At 31.3% G+C, this 17,013-nt stretch overlaps 1 protein-coding gene and 1 long non-coding RNA gene across 3 annotated transcripts in view; one reads left to right on the top strand and one right to left on the bottom strand.

Annotated features, from left to right (window-relative positions):
• The window catches only part of LOC130675578 (cubilin-like), a 97,451-nt gene that overhangs the window by 13,463 nt on the left and 66,975 nt on the right, over positions 1 to 17,013 (bottom strand). The gene's annotated exons all lie outside the window — the stretch shown is intronic.
• On the top strand, positions 13,070 to 16,130 carry LOC130675579 (uncharacterized). The gene is made up of 6 exons (XR_008991314.1): positions 13,070 to 13,659; positions 13,975 to 14,211; positions 14,560 to 14,782; positions 15,365 to 15,642; positions 15,711 to 15,888; positions 15,977 to 16,130. It is a non-coding gene; the product is annotated as an uncharacterized LOC130675579 (long non-coding RNA).

Raw genomic sequence — 17,013 nt, 5'->3', positions numbered from 1 at the left:
CATAATGCATTCGCACTTTTTTGTAGAGAATTTAATTCCCTACAAAATCATTTTAAGCGAAATTAAAAAAAAGAAATTTTTCATAGTCTTAATAACGAAAAACTAAAATGAAAAATTTTCGCGTGTGTTTTAAATGGGAAAGGGGACCGCCCTTTGTGATAGCTCAATTTTATAGATATCTGGCTAAAATTTTGTGAGGATTTTTTTTATAATATGAAGCAACTTTTGAGCCCATAAGACGTTAAAAAAAAAATATATTTTTTCTTTTTGCGACACCCTAATATATATACTATCCATATATGATAAGAATATATTGAGCATTATATGAGATAATATATATAGAAAAATACAAAACATTATATACAAGTAAATATATTATGATAAATATATAATCCAATATATGTAAAAAACATATATTTTTCAATATAGATATTTTTGCCGCTATATATTTATCACATATTCACCATATATTTTTTTATATACTTTTAACAATATATAGCTTTTTCATGCGGGTGACATCCATTATTCGTTGCGCAAGCGCAATCAATTTTAGACCGGCTGATTGTTAATTGTTCGTCCATTTTTATTAATGTATATATTGAAAACGATATTAGTTGTAAATTAAATTAAAGATTATATTTAATTTGAGTTCTACCAAAATGTCAAACGCATATCAACGAGTAAAAAAATTTCGAATGTTAAAAAAATTAAAAATTAATAACCAACAACAGCAAAATGATCAATGTGAAACTGTAATAAATGAACATGTGTCTTGTGTTGTTGATAACAGTGATGACAGTATAAATTCTCAAGCCGGCTGCAGTAATTGGGATAATAGTTTTGTAAATAATGATATTAATATAAGTATTAGTAGTAATGAGAATGATAGAAGTGAAAGTGATAGCAGTGAACGTGTTGTCATCGATAATGATTTAAATTCAAACGTCAGTTTCCAAGAGAAACTCCGAAGATGGGCTGTGAAAAATATAAATAGCCTTCAATTAAATGTTATCTCGGAATTATTAGTGTTATTGAGATATGAAGGACATCTAACGCTGCCCAAAACAGCACAGACCTTGTTACAAACTAACCATCACCAAGTGAACCAATCCATCCTTAGTCTGAAACAAACCGAGTGTGATTATAAGTAGTTCGTGATAGCAAATGGGTTGAAAAAAATTATTGTTCCTAATATATTTACTGAAAATACTATCGAAGTGCTGATTCATATTGATGGTATGCAGATCTATAAAAATTCACAAATCCAAGTATGGCCTATTACTGTTAAGGTTATCAATGACAAATACGTCACTCACCCTTTCATTACTGCTATTTATTGTGGAGACTCCAAACCTGCTAGTGTACAAGAATATCTATCTAACTTTGTTGAAGAGTCTAAAGTGTTAATTAATTCAGGTATTTCTATTGAAGAAACAAAATATAATTTCGAAATAACTGCTATTGTTGCAGATTCTTAAGCTAAATCGTTTATTAAATGTTGCAAACAAGCGGGAACTTTCTATGCATGTGAAAGATGTGTTACGAAGGGAGTGTCTGTAGGTGAGAAAAAAAAAAAAGGGTATACCCTGAAATGGACTGCTGACTTCGTACAAAAAAATCGTTTAAAAAAAGGTTGCAAGCTGAACACCATACAGGTGATTTGAAGTCTCCTCTCACTAAGATACCTGGGTTTGATCTTGTCAATGCTGTTGTTCTGGACTCAATGCATCTACTACACCTTGGTGTAATGAAAACATTAATGGAATCTTGGATATTGCGAAAAAGTAAAGCACGCTTGAAGAAATCAGTGGTAAAACATCTTCGACTGAAATTTTTATCAGTAACGCGACACGTACCTTTTGAGTTTCAATGAAAAGTATTTGATGTAAATGATTTATCAAGATGGAAGGCAACACAATGTCGTTTCGTTTTAGTTTATTGTGGGCCAGCAATATTGAAAGATATTTTAACAAAGGATCTGTACAATTATTTTTTACTTTTTGTTGTTGCCTGTCGCATCTTATACAGTAAAGACTTGATGATAACTTTCAATGACTATGCAAAAGAATTATTGAGAAAATTCTTTTACTTGTTACCGTCATTATACGGTGAAAAGTCGCAGACTTCAAATCATCATAATTTAATTCATTTAGCCGATGATGTATCAAATTTAAAACTACCCTTAAGCAGTTTATCTGCGTTTTGGGGTGAAAATTATATTGGGAAAATTAAGAAACTTGTTAAATCACCATACAAACCCTCAACCCCAATTTCAAACAGACTATCCGAAATTTAAAATGAAGATAAATTAAAAATTAAAAAACAAACAATATTCAAAAAGTGTGTGATTGATGAAGTTTCAGAAATTTTTACCAGTGAAGGTGTTGGGTACTTGAGTGTTAAGAGTATTATTATAAACAATGTTTATTTATCTTCAACGCGACCTGATAATGTTATAATATTAAAATGTAATAATATAATTATTGTTAACAAACTGTTAATCAGAAAAAAAGTTAAAAAATCACCAACAATAAATGATATTTACACTGTAGGTCGTGAAATGGTTAATAACGATGCTCTATTTAAATACCCAACTCCTTCAACTGATGTTGGTAATTTTGTAGGCGAACAATTTTCAAATTTAACAACGTTATTGCCAATTACATTAATGAAAAATAAGTGTATTTCATTAAACTCCGATAAAAAATTTTCGGTGATATCTTTATTACATCTTTAATTTAAGTTAAAAACTCGAAAAAAGCGTGAGTGTTTGATATTCAGTGTCCGAGGAGTCAGATGATTTGAAGTAAATTTTTTGCAAAATTTTAAAACTAATTTTAGTGTAAATAATTATTAGAAATAATATTAAAATAAAAAATCTTCTAGGAAAATTTAAAGTATTAAATTCAACGATCCTAAAGTTAGCAGACAGTTATAAATTTGCGGATTTTTTATTCAACAAATAAATTACAAAAAAAAAAAAAAACTAAAAATATACACATTTAAAAAATTTAATAAACTATAGGTGCAATTTTTCAAAATATTTTTGTTTATAGTTAATCGTTTTTAAAAAAAATTAAAAATTGTCAAACGTCTGCTAACTTCAGTTTCATTAAATTTAACGCTCGTCGATATGCGTTAAAAACAAAGACCGCCATCAATTGTATTAAATGAGTGTGTGTTAGTGTCTTGCAATGATCCTGAAGTTAACAGCCAATTAACTTTTTTCAAAGTATTTTTTTCAACAAACCTATTACAAAAAAAAAAAAAAATAAAAAAAAAAACTATAAACATGCTCATGTAGAAAATTCATAAAACTATAGGTTAGACGTTAGCTAACTTCAGTATATTATGTCTCGCACGGAAAAATTGAAACCCGACTGAGTCGTGTGCAAGAAAAAATAAGGGCAAGCACACGACTGGTTCTGGTGCGCACCCGAACCAGTCGTGTCTAGCACCGTACTCAGTCTGGTGCTGCACCCGAATTGCAGCACCGTAATCAGTCGTGTGCAGAACAATACTGATTCGTTTGTGCACCTGAACCAGTCGTGTCTAGTACCTTACTCAGTCTGGTGCTGCCGTTGTTGCCATTCGGGTGGCGCACCAGACTGAGTATGGTGCTAGACACGACTGGTTCGGGTGCAACACCGTACTCAGTCTGGTGCTGCTCACGACTCATTCTGGTGCAAGAAACGGTTTCTGTTATAACTGAGTTTGGTGAAAGAAAGTCAACAAATTTTAAATGCAGAAAATCAATATTTCAAAATACTTTAAATATATCAAATATATTGTGTGGAAATAGCGTTTAAATATTTAGGTAAGTAAGTAAAAAAATTAATAAATATATTTCATCATCGTTCGCACTCGAATGAACAAAATTTTAATATTTTGAGGTTATATTTTTAACTTCCCGCTAAGAAAATTGTAAATTTTCAAAAATTCGGGAAGTTATTGGTTTCGGTCCGATTTACGAAAATCGAATTTCCATCAGATGTCGACGTTTCGAGGTCCTAGGAAGCTATCCTGACTAATTTCACGATGATGTCCGAGTGTATGTATGTGTGTACGTACGTACGTACGTACGTATGTATGTATGTAAATATTCATAACTCTTGAACGGATGAACCGATTTTGATCGTTGAGGTGTCATTCGACGCGGCTTGTTAATGTCTTGAGGCCGTAGAAATTTGAACTTAATCGGTAGGGTGCGTTCAGAGATATTTCAAAAATAAAATTTTTTCAAAAATGTTTTATTTGGATAACTTCCAATTTGCTCGATGGATTGATTCCAAAATCTAATCAGCTCTAAAACTTTATAAGCCGCGTCGAATGCCACCTCAACCATCAAAATCGGTTCATTCGTTCAAGAGAAACCGTTGACGAAAGAATTCAAAAAAAATTTTTTCCTTGGTTTTTTTGAAATTTCTCAAAAACGGCTGAGTAAATCAATTTCAAAATTCGACCAGCTTTAGAACTTGATAAAACGCGTCGATTGCCACCTCAACCATCAAAATCGGTTGATTCGTTCGCGAGATATCGTGGAAGAAAGAAATGCTAAAAAATGGTTTTTTACAAAACAATGGCATACAAAAGTATTTGCGAGCTCGAAGAGCTCGAAAACAGCGGGAAGTTTTGGGGCTGGCCCGCAGGGTCAACTGACAGACCGATTTTTTTATTTATCGTGAATACAATTTACTTATTTAACTTCATTGATTAAGGGGATTCTCAGACTGTGCCCCTCCCACACACTTTTTAAAAATATGCAATGATTTATAACCGTCATAATCTTATCAAAATTCGATTAATCAATAACAAAAAATTAAAACCTTAATTGAAGAAAGGACAACGTAGTCGTAATTTCGCTGAGATATGAATTAAAAAAATAATACTTACAGTTGCTATCAATTAGGAGTAAAATGAATTCATTTGGATAAATTTTAGCCTACAATATTTGAAAATTCGAATTATAAAGTTGACATGAAGATTTGACAGAAAGTTATTTAACAAATTTTGTATAGCTCTCAATTGATGTCAAGTAATTTCTTATTACATCTATATCTCAGCGAAATTGCCACCACGATGTCCTTCTTTCAATTAATGTTTTATTTTTCTTTTAATTATGTGACAAAATTTTAATGCGCTTATGACAGTTGAATGTCATTGAAAATTTTTAAAAAGTGAGGGACACTGTCTACGAATAGGTTGGAAACAAAATAATTCCTGAGGTTAATACATTATCGCTTGAAAATGTATTTTTACTATTTTTTCTATAATCACTTTTTTTTCTTTCTTTTTTTTTATATATTTTAGCCATGACTGAGCAAGACGAACTTGGTAATCCTAATTTGGATTCAACGGATATACTAAATTCGAGTTCATTTAATTTACAATGCTCCAAATGTAATGTTTCAAATGACGTTAATTCGATGATTTTTGTATCATCTGAACTAAGCGATTTATTATCATTTTTACAAAGTAGTTTAGAAGGGACTTTAATAATATTTCATTATCATAAATTTAAATCATTAAATGATTCAATGAAAAATAATTTAACTCATCTCTTAATTAACAGAGAATTACAAATAATTTTAAAAAATAGCAAAGTAACTTTGGAAAATCCATTGCAAAAATTAGAGTAAACTTTATTATTCTACTGTGCATGTAAATATCATCTTATCTTTGCCACTAAACTTTTTAAATTATGATGTTAAACTCGTAAATTGTTTTACACTGTAAAAAATTGGGAATGAATCCGGAGTGATGACGGGTTTTATTTCCATCCAAATTCACTCCGATTTAGAGTTTTAATATTAAAATAAACACCTTTTAGGAGTAAATATCACTTCGAACCGGACTTCTAATATTAATTTAAACTCTCTTCCAGAGTGAATTTTACTCCGAGGGCATTAAATAGGGGAAGGTGGCCCAAAGCGGGTACCCCGCCTAAAGCGGGTAGGCGTTTGTGCGCCGACTCATGAAACGCGAGGGACAAGTGATGTATATGTCGAGGTTACCCGAGTACTTCCGAGTTTCGCTCAGTCCCATACGAGCATTAATGAAGCGTTGATAATTTTCTATTAATTTGAGCCTATTGAAGTTAAAATTAAGAAAAAAATATTAGCGTTTTGTTTTGAATTACTTGAGGTTAGCATCATTTAGATAAAAAACGTCGTCTCGGGCAAAGCGGGTTTCAGAGATGATACCCGCTTTGCCCTGACATTATTTTATACTTATTTTTTTGAATTTTTTTTTAGATTGTGAATAAATATAAAAGGAAAACGGAGCAAGCAGCCTGGACGGCAACGACAATGGAAAAGGCGATGGACGAAGCCAAAACTACTTCAGTTTCCGCGGCTGCAAAAAAAATATGGTATTCCACTTGCCACCTTGCAAAGGCATTTAAAAAAGGGGAGTTGTAAGAAGAAACTTGAGCGATATCAGAGAGTATTTAATGATGCTCAAGAAGCTGAATTGTTAGAATATGTATTCCAGGTTGATGATCTTTTTTATGGATTGACTAGATCTGATTTTATGAAACTGGTATATGAATATGCAGAGAAAAACAAAATTGCTCATCCATTTAAAAATGGCTCAGCTGGTTATGACTGGTTTTTAGGTTTTAAAAAACGTCACCCTAAATTGGTTATCAGACAGCCAGAACCAACATCAATAGCTAGAGCACGAGGTTTTAATAAACCTCAAGTTTACAGGTTTTATGATTTATTAGAGGCAGAAATAGTTAAACACAACATTGATTCTACTCGTATATACAACATGGATGAAACCGGGATTCACACTTCGAGTAACAAGCCGCCAAAAATATTGTCAAAATCTGGTAAAAAACAAGTTGGTGTAATTTCAAGTGTAGAAAGAGGAAAATTAACCTCTGCTATTTGCTGCTGTAACGCAGCTGGATCTTTTATACCTCCATTCCTGATTTATGGTAGAAAAAGAATGGTTGATAGATTATTAGATGGAGCTCCACCTGGCACCAATGCTACTTGCACAGATAATGGATGGATAAATGGGCCTACATTTCTACAATGGCACGGTCATTTTGTTGAAATTACTCGTCCAACTCCGGAGAAGAAAGTGATATTGGTATTGGACAACCATGAATCACATAAATATCTGGAGGCTTTAGAATATGCGAGACAGAATAATGTAATTTTTGTCTCAGTGCCTCCTCACACAACGCATCGCATGCAACCTCTGGACCGTACCGTGTATGAACCATTGAAAACTTATTTTGAACAAGAAGTTTCTACTTTCCAAAAAAGCCATGTTGGTAGAATAATTAGTCAGTATGAAGTGGCTAGACTCTTTAGTAACGCACATTTGAAATCAGCTAGTGCCCAGAATGCTATGAAAGGATTCGAATCTACGGGAATATGGCCTACAAATCGATATGTATTTAATGATGCAGACTTTCTGCCATCAAGTCTAACAGACAGAGCTCCAGTGGTTGAAAATGAAAGCAGTGATTCATTTTAATCTCAATCTGTTAGCAGTGACAATAGCCTTTCTGTCAATTCTCAATGTACCATTGCTTCATCTGTTTCGGGAGAAAAAAATCATTTCATACCTCAAGTCCCTATGATGAAACCACGATGCACTACCAGGAAAACAATTAATGCTACGTCCAAGGTTCCCTGACCTAACTGACGTGGTTGAAGTTTCATGTTCAGCATCAAGTAATGTCAATTTACACCAATCAGTGGAAAGTCCAATGCCAATCGTGTCTCACCAAAGGCCGATAGATATCAGACCATTACCTAATGTAAGCCCAAATAAAACATGCCGGCAACGAAAAACTCAAAGAGCTGAGATGGTAACTAGCACGCCGATCGAAGAACAACAAAAAGAAAAAAAAGAAAAAAAGAAACGTCTCACTGCTAAAAATACTGTGAAGAAAAATTTAAGTGGTTTCCCTTCTACAAGTCAAATCACCAAAACTAAAAAAAAGGACAGTATCGGACAAAAAAACTGCAAAGCAGTATGTTTGTCTTGTTTGCAGAGTTCCTTACGTTGACCCACCAGAAGAGGACTGGATTCAATGCGGAGACTGTCAAGAGTGGGCTCATGAAGCTTGTACAACTTATTCAGGAAGAGGCTCCTATTTCTGCGATCTATGTCACGAATAAGACGTTTGCTTTTATTTTTTTTTTTATTTTTTACTATTTTTAATTTGTGACTTCATAATTTGTCATTTTCATAGTCATTTAGATCTAAATATCGCTATATTTCTATAAAAAAGACTGTCAAACTACTAAAGACTAATTAAATTAGTCTAAAATCATTATTTAAATAATTAACAAAAATATTCAATTATAATTTATGAGTTTCATAGTCATTAAGATCTAAGTGTTGCTATATTTTTAAGAATAATAGTTTTATACTGCTAAAGACTAATTAAAATAGTCTAAAATTATATTTTAAATGATTATCTGGAATATTTAATATTTATATAAGACGATACTTTTTTATATAAGACTTTTAATCTACGAAAGACTGAATAATTAGTCAAACATTAATATTTATATAATTAACAAAAGAATTTAATCAAAAGTTGTTGAAGACTGATTAACTGAACCCAAAATTATTATTTAAATATTTGTAATAAGCTTATTTCCCTTAATTGTAGTGCCAACCCGCTTTGCCCGAACAGATTACCCGCTTTAGGCCCCCTTCTAGGGCAAATCGGGTTTTGGGAGTGTTTTTTAATTTGAATAATAAATAATAAATTAAAACAAATTTATACAATATTGCTTATTAATTTTAAAGTTCGATCCATCCTCTATCAAAAAAAAAAAAAAATCATTATTGTTATCATTCAAATACTAAATTTTCTCGGCTTTTAACGTTAACATACCCGCTTTAGGCCACCTTCCCCTAAATAAACAGTCATTCGCTTCGCATTCACTCCGGATTTATTCTGCGTTCATTCCGCTAATTTTTTATAGTGTAGTTATAAAAATATGTAACATTGTTTTTATTTTAACTTTGTAATTATTCATGATGTTATTATAGAGCTTCATCTGAGTGTTTGAAAAAACTTGCTGATGAAATTGAAATAGTCTACAATGAAAGACCCGGTATTTATTTTTCTCCCGCTGTAAGTGATGGAAAAAATATAATCAATGATTCAGGTAAATTTGTGCAGAAGATAAATTATATGAGGAAACTATTCGTGGAAAGTGGCCTTTTAGTTTATCCATCCAAAATTACTGATTCATTTACTGCGGAAAATTTGACAGGTAATGTAGGAATTGAAGTATTTTTTAAAATTCCGGAAAATTTCAAAGTTAAACTACTGATTTTTATTTTAATGCCTATTTATAGCCATCGATTTAGATGAACAGTTACCGATTTTAAAACGAGACCAAAGCTCGTGGGAAGAAATCGTAGAAGCTTGGAAATTGACCTATGAAAGGAGACAAAAGTTAATTAAATCCAGAAAAGAAGCAGAGCTTTGGGAGTTTACAGAATATCCATGTTTGAAAAAACAAACTGGCTTAGAGTTAGTAAGTGATACTGCCTTACAATGTTATGTACAAGTTTATTTCATCTTATTATTACAGTTTAAAATAATATGGGTTTATGTTTATAATAGATTATTGCTGACTTCAATAAACTCTATGCAGACAATGCAATAGAAATAGATGATAAATGGAAATCTCTGCGTAGTTGCTTCGAGAAATTTATTTTTTCAAAATATATTCCGGGGGATGAAACAACTATTCTCCTACAAAATTTACCTCAACTAACCGATGGTAAATTTATTTTATTGAAAATATTTGTTCATACTTATATGTGCAAATTATTTAACTACAATGATTATAATGTACAGATAAAAAAGACGCAGTCATACTACAGTTGCTACCTCTCACATTGAAATCTACTAATAAAAAATTAAACAAACCAACTCCACAGCGTCGAAGAATTACGACGACAGAAAAAGTAAACGTAGAAGTACGAATAAATGAATCAAACTGGGATAATTTCAATCTCCATGTGAACGTAAGTTTCGTTGTCCTAGGATTGAAGCTTTTGTAAATTTTTTGGTTCTTCTTTGTGTGGTATTGGGTCACAATTAACATATTTTTTTATTCGTATGTTTATGTTTTATTTTGATTAACGGATTGCAGCAGACATCGACAAAATTGAGGAAAAATTATTGAGGAAAAACGGACTTACGTTTATTCTAAAGGTGAACGTTTACAGCCTTTTATTATTTTTGTTGGTTCCTGTGATTCACCAGATGCTTATTACACCATTGTTGATGACATCAAATATAAAAGTGACTCTGCTGTAGCTGCCTTAGATGCAACGTATAAAATATTTTTTTTCTACGAATTACGAATATCCAAAAGCTTGCCGACAAGTGTGGCTCGTCATTCAAAAAGTTATTTATGGAATGAGTTCAAAAGGAGATAAATTTAGTGTTGTACTGAATAACGCAATTGACTATTTTGAAAAGGAATTGAATATTAAACTTTAAATAATGGAACCTCATATTTTTTCATCTAATTTATGTAATACTGCAGCTGATTTTGTTTCTCAGCTCTATAACTTTCCAGATTTATCACGCAATCGAGTCCAAGACATTATCAAAATCTTCAGTACTTTTTTCAATTCTGATCCAATTTCAATTTTATTTAACCAAATAATTTATAGATTAAACTATCTTTGTGAAAATCAACATAACATCATTGCTTATAAAAATATGTTAAGCACTTTGAAAAATTCATTCAATAAATTTAAATCTGAGCAACAATGTTTTGAATTTTTTCAAATTAATGGAACCTATATTCCCCCACGAGAAATCTCAATAAAAGTAAAAGAAGTTTACATTAAAAATAAGTCAACTATGATTTTAGGAAAAAAGAACATAACTATACAAGTTATACTCCTTAAAGATGTTCTCCGAAAGTACTTTGAAAAACCTGATATTTTAAATGAAACGTTAGCGTATTTACATTATTTGGAAACAAATAATGGATTACTTATGAACGTTGTTCAAGGACAAGCATGGCAAAACAAAAAAGCGAAATTCGGTGATAAAATTGTCTTTCCAATGTTTCTATATGAAGATGAGTATGAGACCAACAATCCTTTAGGAAGCCATAAAGGCTTGGGAAAAAACGGAACAATTTATATCACTTTACCATGCTGACCTCCACATCTCCGTTCGAAAACGGAAAATATTTTTTTATCAACTTTATTTAGAGCTAAAGATTTAAGACACGCCACTTTACAAACAATTCTAATTAAAACAGTAGAAGAAATTAAGTTTTTAGAAGAGACAGGAATTACGATCCGAACTACATCAGGTCCAACTCAAATATATTTTTCAATAATGAGAGTTATTGGTAATAACCTCGCTGTCCATCAAGTTCTCGGCTTTATTGGAAGTTTCAGTGCGCATCATCCGTGTCGATTTTGCTTGCTACATTCTAAAGACATAAATGATATTTTTGATGAAAAAAAATGTGATATTCGTACTAATGCAAATTATAAAAATAATTTAAAACACAACGATCCTAGTGAAACCGGAATTGCTGGTCCATCAGCACTTAGTGAATTTAAATCGATTTCAACCATAGAGCTTTTAACAGTAGACTACATGCATGACATTCTGGAAGGTGTAGCTCAGTATGATTTGGGTTTAATTTTACATAAATTTATTCTTCAAGAAAAATTTTTTACAATATTGGATTTGAATAACCGCATCTCTGGAATGTATTATGGTGATGACGAAGTACGTAACAAACCTATTGAAATTAGCATGAATCAAATAAATCACAAGTACATAAAAATGTCTTCTGCTAAGACACTTTGTTTTTGTCAAAATATCGGTGTATTAATTGGTGATTGGATTCCAGTCGACAACTGCTGCTGGAAACTAGTTATTTTACTAAAAGAAATACTCGACATTATAATTTCACCTATAGTTCATAACGATTTGTGCGATTTGATAGAAGTATTGATAAGAGAGTATTTAACTTTACGAGTGGCATTATTTCCCGAACGTTTAAAACCTAAACATCACCTTTTAATTCACTATGAAAGAGTTATGCGATATTTAGGACCACTTTGTAATATGTCAACCATGCGATGTGAACACAAAAATAAAGATTCAAAACTTGTTGCCAGCGCTACGACAAATCGTAAAAATACCTGCAAAACTTGAGCTATTAAACATCAGCTGCAGTTTAGTTATCGGTTGCGATGCAAGAGTTCTTCAAATGATTCTCGTTACGACAAAGGTCAATCAACTCTTACAATCGCTCGTGATATAGCCGGATTCTTTATGTACGCATCACTTCTGCCCATCAATCCACAGGATACACTTAATGAAATTAATTATCTTGCTTACAAAAATCGTACGATAAAAACAAATGTTGTGTTAATGATACCGGATGATGGTGGTCCAGAATTATTATTAGTGTTCAAAATAATAGAACTTGATAGTTATAAATTGTATGTTATTACAAAAAAAAATAACTGACTATTGTTATTACGATGAACACTATCAAGCATTTAGACTCCATGAGAGTGCTGTTGATAGTGCGCCATTTGGGCGTTGTTTAACGATGGAAGATCTTGAATTTTGTTCGGTGACACGTATTATTCAAATCGGTAATGGTTATTATTTCATACCAAAACGTTGGGTATAAATTTTTATTTTTATAGTAAAGAAATAATATAATAATTGTATAATCTTATGTATTTTATGAATAAATTTCAATGACAAACAATCTAAATTACAATTAGTTAGTTTAAGTCAATTTTTTTCATCTAATTCCTATCATAAAAACCTCTCTTATATAATAATCGTGAACGCTACTAAAAGGCAGTGTTAAATTTTGCTGGTGAAAATTGCAAAAATCATACTGTCAATCATGTAACTGTGTAGATTACTATAATTTCGAACAGTAACTGTTCGAGAGTAGCACACGAGTGGTTACGGTGTTGCACCAGAATGAGTCGTGAGCAGCACCAGACTGAGTACGGTGTTGCACCCGAACCAGTCGTGTGCTTGCCCTTATTTTTTCTTGCAAACGAACTAGTCGGGTTTCAATTTTTCCGTGTGCAGTCGCTATTTGGTGTCGCACGTTCCTGTTGGTTACCGATTGTTTAGTTAAAGAATTTTTTGTTTTCTTCAGTCTAAATTTAAATTAATTGAATAATCTATTGGATTAAAAATAATAAAAAAAGTATTAGTACGGGCTCTCCTTCATAGAATTGTAATAAAAAATAAAAAAAAAAAATTCTGCTATTTAAGGGAGTGCAAGAAAATTCGGCTCTTGTAAAACAAAAGAGCTAAGCAGAGTCAAATGTATCAAGTTAGTGTGTGTTTGTGTCGCGCAAGAGTCCTATCTGTTCCTGTCCTTAGTGTCACGTGTTGCCTATGGTTATAACCGGTAATTCACTAGTGTATTTAGTTAAAGAATTTGTTTCTTTGTTTAAAATAAAGATTTAAAAAATAATTTATTGCATTTAATATAATAAAAAGTCTTTTATGCGGGTTTTTACTTTAAAAATTATAGTAAAAGATATTTAAAAAAAATAACTATTCATAAGAATTCAAGAAAAAGTTGGCTTTCTTATACGTCAAAGTGTATCAAAAAAGCTTAGCCTCACAAAATACATCAAGTGAGAATGCAAATAATTAAATAAATAAACTAATCATTGTTAAAGAAAAAGTTATTTGCATACGAGTGTGAATGTAGCGGACATCAGACAAATTTAAAGTTATAAATAAATAGAGGAAATAATAAAAAAAATAATATCTATACAAAATGTCCTTGTCAATTTCAAAAATTTTTAAATGCGCATTTTTTTTAAATTTAATTTTATTAATTATTTACTTATTCTATATTATTAATAATTTTAAATTTATCTGATGTTTGCTACATTCACACTTGTGATTTGCATAACAGTTCTGATAGTTCAATTTTATATATCTAGAGATGGCGAGTTGGGAAGACAAAGATATTTACGCTATCGTTGAATTCGCAGTAAGTAATAGTGATAAAAAAGATATCGATCTTGTACCGAGCAAGTAAATTACAGAGGAAAGTGATGGATCCTTCTGTCAATATCCGCATCCTAATGATTATCATAAACTCGAAAAATACGTGCCAGAATTACGTGATGCAAAGAAGAGTTGGGCAAAGTACGCAATCAAAATTTTGTCTTATGCAGGTAAATTTATTATGATAAATTTACAAGCGGACTGAAGTTAGCTAACGTCTTATAATTTTTGGATTTTTGTAAAACCTATAAATTATTGGAAAAAAAAACTTCTAGAAAATACCGCCTACAGTTTTTTCAATTTTCTACATGTGCATATTTTAAGTTTATTATTTTTTTTTTTTTGTACTTCATTTGGTGAAAAAAAAAATCCAAAAATTGTTGAGGGTCTGGTAACTTTCGGATCATAAATTTATTTATTTATTATTGTTATTTTTTTGACAATTAGACATAGTTCATTATTACAGTAAAAAATAATAAGTGTGTTATCAAACTTTTTTCATTTTTATGTCGAAATAGATAATCACTCTTACGGTCAAAGACGTTTAAATCGAGCGTATATAACAGTAAATTTAAAAAGTACTGATGATGAAAGTAATCAGCATCAGATTGTAGCTACGGAGCCAAAAATACTCTCGAAGAAAGCAGTGAATTTAGATTTAGGTACAATATTACGTATGGAAACAGACCAAGATCGTCCTCTCTCGTCTTCCAATAAAAAACAATTTTTAACGAGAACAATGTAAGTAGAATAATAGTACAATATTTTAAGTATCTAATTAACAAATCAGAGTTGCAAAAAATAATTTATTTTTTTAATCATTTTCTTATTTATTCAGTCATTTTTTTCAATTTTTAAATCAATTTTCAATTAATTTCAACTAAATTAATTGAGAATTCACTTGTAATAGAAAATTATCTAAATTATCAATTAAAAAGTTTAAATAAATTATTCAAATTTCAAATATTTATAATTTTTCAACTAATTTTGAACTATGAATTACACAAAAAAAAATTTCTTTGATGCAGAAAATATTTTGTATTTTGAAATGAAAGCAAAAAATTTTTTGCGAAATTAATTTATTAACTTGAACATTTTAAATTAAAAATTAGCAACTTTTTGATCAATTTAAATGACTTATCTGTAATAACAAATTTTAATTAATCAATTTACATTATAGATGAAATACGGGATGATGAATTACAACTAATCGCTGAAACTGATGAAGTGTTTGACTTTAGTGCGATTAAATTTTCATTAAATTCATTCCAATTTCATCCCATTCTTCATGCAAGTTTATAAATATCCTTTGTTCTATTATAGAATCCTTCAAGGACTTTTTAGACGGGAAACTAAATAATGTAGTAGCTTCAATTCAACGCAATCTAAGTAGTGAGAAAAAAAGTCTGCAGTATGATATGAAACGATACTTTGGAGAGCTGAAAAATACACTGTTGGCTAATAATCTACCTTCAGTTCCTCAGCTAAGTGTATCTGTTGCAACCACGAAATTAGGTGTCAAGCTACCTATAGAAAACCTGGAAGATTTTTAAAAATTTGATGCAGATATAAAAATTTCAGATTCATCAAAACAGGCTTTGGTAAAAATTATACTCAATCTTGTATATAATTGAATTTGCATCATTATTGAAATATTATCGTTTTTCAGCTTGTACTTCTTCGTGTTTGGATTTATGGACAGATGACTGCTAAGGGATGTATAAGCAAAATGGCATCTACTTTATTGACAAAAAATGTCGAAAAACACTATTCCGGCACTGGAAAAATTAGCAAAGGCACTGGAAAATTAAATTTCAGTGCTACTGAGACCTTCATATGCATGAAAGGTAGTGTAAAAATCATCTATGCTTGATAAAATTATGTGGAACTCCAGGAGAAAGAGAAATTAATTTACAATTTTATCGGATATTACAGATGTGGTAACAGAAAAATTTGGTGATTCGGAGGAATGTAAAAATTTTGCGGGAAAAGTGGGCAAATGGTTGTCCGGGTGCCGGGACAGAGATCATGGACGAAGAGAATGATCTCAATCTTTGTAATAACAAAAAAAAAAAATTTATTCTTAACTTAATAATTCTCCACGAACTTTCAAGTTGATATGCCACAATAAAGGAATTTTTTATTGTATTTAAATTTGATACGTGATATCCAAATTTTTATATAAAAATTAAATAAAAACTATTAAAATTAAGTAACTGAATTATTATTCAAAACTTAAGTAATAATAAAGGTTAAATAAGTAATATTATTATTATTATTTTGGTCTATTTGATGCTTTGCCGTTTATTTGTCATTAACTGGCTAATAATTAAAAAATACTTGGCCCATTGCTGGATTACGTTAACGGGCCGATGACCTCATGCCATACTTGGCCCATTCCTGGATATCTTAACAGGCTGATAACCTCAAGCCATACTTGGCCCATTGCTAAATAATCATAACGGGCCGTTAACCTCATACCATTTTCGGCCCATTACTGGCTGCTGTCAATCGGCCGATAGTCGAGCACCATGAATGGGCCGACGTTATCATTTGTATACTTAGCCGTTCATGGGCCGTTAAAGGTTGCCCATGACTGGCCGTTAATCACCATACTTCGCCCGGCGATGGGCCATCCAAGGGCCCGTTTCCGAACTTCGTATGGGGTCTTGAGCAGATCTAGTCCAAAACATGCGTTAATATCTGCAGATAATTTCTAGTGCATGAAATGCTCAAGTAAACTGTACCAATGCATCTTGCCCAAGATATGTTCAATATACTGGTACAATTCTTGAAGGATAACACAACACAGAGTTTGTCAACAAGTTTTACGCAAAACTCACAATATAAACGTTTGGTCCAGTATCTGCAGCGAGATACATACTCATATAAAGACATAGACATCTAGTGGGCTTGAGTGCCGGCTTGGGCAAGACAACTACAAGATTGTTATGTGGAAATTTAGCAGGTAA

This window comes from Microplitis mediator, chromosome 10 (genome assembly GCF_029852145.1).
Source record: "Microplitis mediator isolate UGA2020A chromosome 10, iyMicMedi2.1, whole genome shotgun sequence".
Taxonomy (NCBI): domain Eukaryota; kingdom Metazoa; phylum Arthropoda; class Insecta; order Hymenoptera; family Braconidae; genus Microplitis; species Microplitis mediator.
This window is presented reverse-complemented; position numbering and strand designations above follow the sequence as displayed.